This window comes from Eschrichtius robustus, chromosome 2, assembly GCF_028021215.1.
Source record: "Eschrichtius robustus isolate mEscRob2 chromosome 2, mEscRob2.pri, whole genome shotgun sequence".
NCBI classification, from domain to species: Eukaryota; Metazoa; Chordata; class Mammalia; order Artiodactyla; family Eschrichtiidae; genus Eschrichtius; species Eschrichtius robustus.
The window spans coordinates 115,051,391-115,058,192 of NC_090825.1; positions in this window are offsets into that span (position 1 = coordinate 115,051,391).

Below are 6,802 nucleotides of genomic sequence, written 5' to 3' on the forward strand. Positions count from 1 at the left end.
AATTCAAGCTTTGTGGTTCCAGTACTAAAGCTCGTCATTACACACACACACACACACAAATTATATTGGAAATACCCCCAGGAAATTCCCTGTCACTTGAATTCAGTCAGAGAAATCTAGCAGAAAGAAATTAAATTTGCTGAGCACCTGCTGCAAGCTAAGCACTATGCTGGGCCTGTTCCATGCACTACACTCTCACAATGGAGGCTCTGCAATGGAGATGCTATTTTATGGGGAGATGGCCCCATTTTACAAATGAGGAAACTGGGTCACAGAAAAGCAAAATGACTTGCATGGGCTTCAGTTTCCTCATCTATGAAATTGTAGGATTGAACTTGAGGATCTATAAGGTTTTTTCCATCTCTAAGATCTGTGATTCCAAGACAAGTAAAGAAGCCACCTCCCCCAGGCAGTGGAAGGAACACCTGGGTCTCATCTTGCACGCTCACTGGCTCTCTCCCTGGTGCGCAGGGGCCAACCCCCATTGCCTGAAGCCCTCCTAGGCCAGAGGGGGAGAGGTGTCCTCTGAGAAACGAGAAGCCCCGTGGAAGTTTCTTTTGTCCCTCTCCAGGTGAAAGATCTCCATGATGCTCAGCACGCAGCCCAGACCCACTAGCCCACGGATTCCCATGGAAATGCGGCTCCCAGCCAGGCAGCCCCATATGCTGAGTGGGAGGCCCACATACACACAACTGAAACAAACTTCCTGAGAGCCCCACGGAGACACCCACTTTCTGTGCGCCTCCCCACAGCCCACTTGTCTCGGCCCTCCACTCCTCACAGCAAGAGCCACAGCCCCAGAGACCAAGCCACACCGCGGAAGGGATTTATGGAAGCGTCTGGCCCAACCAAGGTTAACTTCCCTTTCCTGATATTAATAAGAGCGGCAGCTACGGCCATCTGTGCTCTCTTACCTCGTGCCACCCATGGCCCCCAGTGCTGTGTCTTGCACAGCCCACCCCAGTCAGTCCTTTCCATGACTCTGTGCTGTGGGCACTGCTTGTAATCGCTGTTTTATGGGTTTGAAAACTGAGGCTCAGAGGTTAACTGGTTAAAGTCACGCCACTAGGAAGTAAAGGACTTGGGAGCTGCATCTAGGTTTTTCTGACCTGACAGCCTGTACTCTTAGCGGCTGGCAACGGGCCCGGTGCTCACCAAGCGCCTGCTGGAAAGCGGGGGTGTCCATATGGTAGAAGGACAGGAGCCCTGCAAGGGAAGAGTGCCTGGGCTTTGGGAGGAAACACACAGGGCTGCAAACAGGCTGCAAGCAAAGCAGTGCTCAAAACATGAGGGAGACCCTGCACACAACCCTGGGGAGACGAGCCATGCCCTCGCCAAAGGCTGGAGGTGAACAGGGACATAGGGTGGGTGGCACCTGGTGTTTATGTTTAGAGGAGCTTCTTTTTTCCTGAGTGTCCATTCACCGTACAGTCAAAATTTACAAATTTCAAAAAATACAAGGGAATCATCTCCAGAGAAGGTCTTAAGAGGGAAAAGGGGTGGCGTGAGCCCAGTGTAGAGAAAGGGAGGGTGGAGGTGGGATAAGCATTACAGGATAAGGGAACAGCATATGTAAAGCCCTGAAGTCTGAGGCACTGAAGGAAGGCCAGTGTGGAAGACTGTGACGAGGTGAGTCAGAAGGGACGGGCCTGGAGATTCCCACAGGACCTGATCATACCAAGTTCTGAAGGCTATGCTCAGGGTGTTCTGTCACTTTGCAGGCACCATGGGAAGTTACTAAGCTGGCAAGAGACAGGAGCAGTTTCTCGTTTTGGAAAAGCCACGCTGGCTGTTGTGCAGAGGATGGATGGGGGCTTGGGGGAGCTGGAAGCAGGGAGATGAGTTATGAGGCTAATGCTTCCATCCAGGTGAAAGTGAAAGGGTAGCAGATTATGGTGGTGAGACATACAGTGAGTCAGGTGACATTTTTGGCAGGGACTGGGATGGGGGTAACAAATAAGACTGGAAAGAGTTGGAGCCACATACCTTCCCATCTCCACCTCGCAGCAGCTCCAGGCATGAGGAGATGGGGGTCTCAGCCTCTCCGACACTACTCCCTCACGTGTGCAGAAAGCTAAGCAGAGTCTGGGTACCTGCTCCCCGAGCTTTCACTCTCATGTGGGACCCTTCCCACTGAGAGCTAAGCGGCAGTCCCCAACCAGGGCTCCCTGGAGCAGGGGGAGGGGGTCGCACTCCTGAGAGGAAAACAGATAAAAAGCAGACGAGAGGACAAGAAGTTGCCAATATGCCTCACAAAAGAGAGAAGTTTCAGATATGAAGAGGCAGGGAGACCCAACCCAAACCCAGCCCAGCTCCAAATAAATGCTTTCTAATTGAAGAAAAATCCTGATACGATTACAAATATATACCCAGTCATTTCTAAATGCCATCCTTTATATCATCTCAACTTTTCTAGGGAGGATCAATAGACACATTTGCCCTTATCAAACGCTTGACTCCAGAAAGAGGAGCAGAGGTGATGACTCCATCCAGGGAGGCTGCATGCCCGGCAGAGACCACGGGGAGGTCCCAGGTCACTCCCCACTTTCAGACCAGCCAGAGCCCTACACAGCCGTCCCCACTAACAGTTCACAGAACAGCTCCCTTTTCTTTTTTGGGGGGGGGCGGGGTGTGTGTTGTCTTATTGGATTGTTTTTATTTTTTAATTTATTTTATTTTTTTAGCATGTTTATTGGAGTATAATTGCTTTACAATATTGTGTTAGCTTCTACTGTATAAGAAAGTGAATCAGCCATACGTACACATATATCCCCATAGCTCCTCCCTCTTGCGTCTCCCTCCCACCCTCCCTATCCCAGCCCTCCAGGTGGACACAAAGCACCGAGCGAACAGCTCCCTTTTCAATATCACCCCACACCCACCCCAGGGCTGGTGGTTCCATCACTAGTGAGAATAATAGCTACAATTTATGGAGCATCTATTGGGAGCCAGATCCACACTTCAGATTGTGTTGTCGCAGTTATACAGACGATGGATCTGGGACTCAGAAAGGTTAAGCAACTAGTAAGCGATGTAACTAGGACTCAAACCCCAGGTCTGTCTGACTTCTGAGCCACCCTTAACCACTTTGCTATATCTCCCACTGGGCGCCCTGGGCCACCCCTCAAGGTACTCTTGCATAAATCACCTGGGGCCCAGAGAGTGGAGAAAGGGCTGGCAGTGTCCTCTTCCGTAATGAGAATGAGAATGATGGTCCTCACTCCGTCCTCTGCCAGACAGCAAGCCCCCTGTTGCCTGCTGGGCTGAAACAAGGAGAGACAACCTCAGAGCTGAAAGCCAAGGGCCTGGGCGCTGGGTAGTCAGAGGCCATTGGATTGCAGCTCCCAGAAAGGATGGCCCTGGAACCCCAAATCCAGGGTGGAGGCTGATGGCTCTCCCTGCCCCCTCTCCACTTGTCTCCAGGACAGACACTATTATCCCCCAGGGCCTTTGGCGGGGAGGTCTAACTGGACATTGTCCTACTGCCCTCAGATTCCTCCCAGGTACAGAGAGGCAGTGGAGTGTGGTGGTTAAGAGCAGGGCCCTGGAGTCAGACCACTGGGGTTCTAATCTTGGGAACCTTGAGAAAATGACTTTCCCTTTTTGAGGTCACAGTTTCCCCTTCTGCAAAATGGGAATGACATTAATAGTCCTCACTGGGTGGGGGTTGCTGTGAGTGCTGGGTGGGACAGTGCAGGTGAAGCCTGGCACACGGCAGGCTGTGTTAGCCGTCATCCCACCTTCCGTCCCCGGAAAGGGCTCATGCATCCGGCGAGAATGACACTGATCACGTTAGCTCTGCCAAGAAGCCCTTCTGGCTGTGGGTGTGCACACATCCGCGTGCGGGAGAGCAGGGCAGAGCACCAGCCCTCCACCTGACCAGCACGATCAGGAGCCCATTAGAGCCTCACCAGAGACCCTCTGAAATCACCCTTTCTATGCAACTGATGTGGAAATGGAGGCTCAGAGAGGCAAAGTGATTTACCCAGAGCTACACAGCCAGGCAGCAGTGCTCCAGGAAGAAGTGAACCCTGATCCAGCGCATGGTCCATCATTTCACATCATCGTTTGTCCTTCCTGCGTAAAGCATGCCAATGAGTATCTTACCATTCATTTATGGAGAACACAGTCTGGGCCAGACACTGTGCTATGCTCTGCCCTCAAAGATGAACACACCGGTGTAAACAGATGATTGCAATTTACGGCGTGGGTGTCTGCACAAGGTCCCTTAGGGACACATAGGAGGTGGCAATCAACCCTGCTGGGGAGAGGAAGATAGAAAGCAAAGGCTGCCATGAGGAGAGACACCACAGCCAGGAAGACAAGCAAGGCTGGGGAGGACAATACAGACCCAGGCATTAGAGAGCTACTTCAAGAGTCTGAGCCTGGAGCAGTCACCTACGCCTTGGGTTCCTGTCTCCCTGTGTCTGTGCGCTGCCCTGGTCCACTCTCCTAGAATTCCCCCTGGTTAATGCCCAGAAGCTGCTCCTTAGATCACCTAATACTCTCCCAGCCAGTAGGCACGATACCCCACAAAGTGCTGCCCTCCGGGAGGCCACTGTGGTCCAGCCATGCTCAGCTCCCGACTGTGGCAGGAGAAGCCACCAAGGTTCAGGCAGCCTTGGTCTCAGGTCCACTCGAAACCCTCGCCTTGCTCCTCCCTCTAGGGCTGCTTCTGGGCCAGGAGCTGGGGACCACAGTGCCACCTGTGCTGGCGTGGCCAGGTTGAGTCACAGCATTCATTCCTGAGGGCTCTTCTCCCACTCCCAGCTCCAGGGTCCTCCCCAGGCCTCACTGAGCCAGCTCATCTAGCTGCTTTATTATTAGCAACAACAACCACTACTAATTTTTAATGCTTACTACATTCCAGGCCAAGGAAAACAACTGTTTTAGTTAAAATGAATATTCTGTCCAGGATCTGCAATTCATGGTTAACACATGCTACCCAAGAAAGACAGTTGAGTCTATCTCCTTCAGAACCTTCCTTGAGAGGAAATTTCAACTTTTTATAGGCTAATCATATTTTCCTTTGGAGTGATAAAAGAACCTGAACGGTTCTACTCCAGAAAGAATGGATATTTCAGGATTATTTCAGGGACCAAACGTCTCTGTGGTAACAAGGTCCTTTCTCCCCCCTCCAAATGTGGGCCTGTGAGAATAAAATGATAGACAGGGCTGCTATTCTCCGGCAATCTGTAAAGACTGCGGCAATGTACCCCAAAGTATCCCCAGAGATAAAAGAGTAAGATTAAATAATTTGAAGATAATTTCTTCCATGAAAAGAATAATGTTGCCATCAAAATGAAAACCCTTGTAATAAAACCAAATTATGCTGAGACCTCGGGAGTACTCTGCCGCTCTCCTGCCATTTCGAGAGAGCACTTCTGCAAAAACGGTGCTGGAATTGTCAGCACAGGGCTTACACAGGAGGCGGAGGCTGGGGGGGCTGCAGATGCCCACCCTACCCAGTCCCGCAGGATAACATGGGGACCAGGTCCAATGTTAAGTGCTAAGTGAGTGAGCACACAACAGGAGAAGAGAGAAAGCCTGGCCAACACCAAGGAGTCAAAACCAGGCTGTGTCAGACCTCGAGGAAATCAGAACAAACAGCCACTCTTTTGTCCTCTCCAGTTGGGTCCAGTCCAGTGGGTTGAAGCTTTCCCATTTGGTTTGGGGTCTGTAAATGGAGTGGGCCCACAGGCAAATCTGTGTATGATTGGAACCCAGTGGGCTGAGAGCAGAGAAAGGCAGCAGATGGGACTTGCAGGGGTGCCTGTAGAATCGAATTCTGCTGGAACCAGGGATTCGAGCAAATCATGTGCAAGGCTCCTCCAAAGGCTAGAGTGGGAGAAACTGGGCAGAGAATGTATTTAAGCACGTACATAAGGACAATTCCATTTCTGTCTCAGCACAGTACACCAAAAAGGCTGGTGATATCTTTCCTTCTAATTAAGGGTGTGTTTGAGACAGTTTGACTTAAAACACAGGGACATAGACTCGTCACTTTAAAAGCACCGAGAGGTAACTCCTCCTCCTCCAAAGCATCTATTGGCGCCCACAGGCCAGGCCCTCAGTGAAATAGTTACATTCATATTAAGACAATACAGGCAGAGAAAACAATAGGAGTGTTCAGTGTGGGTCTTCAACTGAAAGTCTCAAACACAGACTGCCTGGCCCTCAGGATACGGTTTGTGATGGGGCAGTTTCTTACTGGGCAGCGAGTAGTACCAGGGATTTACTTATTTCATGGTGTTTAATGACTCACCTGAGCCTCAAAGGGGAGGCCAATTGGTCTTCACAACTAGCCAAGCAGAGAGCAGAGAGGAACGATGCAGAGCATGGCCTGAAGCTTCAGTATGGCCTGGTACCAACAGGACCCACCTCCAAGGAAAGGCTCTCTCCTCCTGTGGCCTCTGCCTGCCTTCCTACCCTAAATGCACCTCTCCAGGGTGGCAGGCTTCCATGTGTACCTGTCCTTCTCTCTCTTCTGAATGCAACTGCCTAGAGCAGGGCTGAATCACCCTGATGTGCCCAGAGTCCTGCGCAGGGCTTAGCACACAATGGGTGCTCCAGGGAGGGCTTGGGACTGGATAAACAATGACCAAGTCACTAGGTCTAAGGCCTGAAGTCTGTGAGGTTAACTGAAAGAGGCACTTTGCTATTCCTACCCCCTCCATTCCCATTCCTCCCCTACCCCACTGAGTTTCCTCCTACCTTTCTCAAATTCTGCTCCCCCAGAAGGACCTGATGCCATCACTTACCTAGCTCTTAGCTCTTTTCTCTGCCCTGGGACTCCTGCATT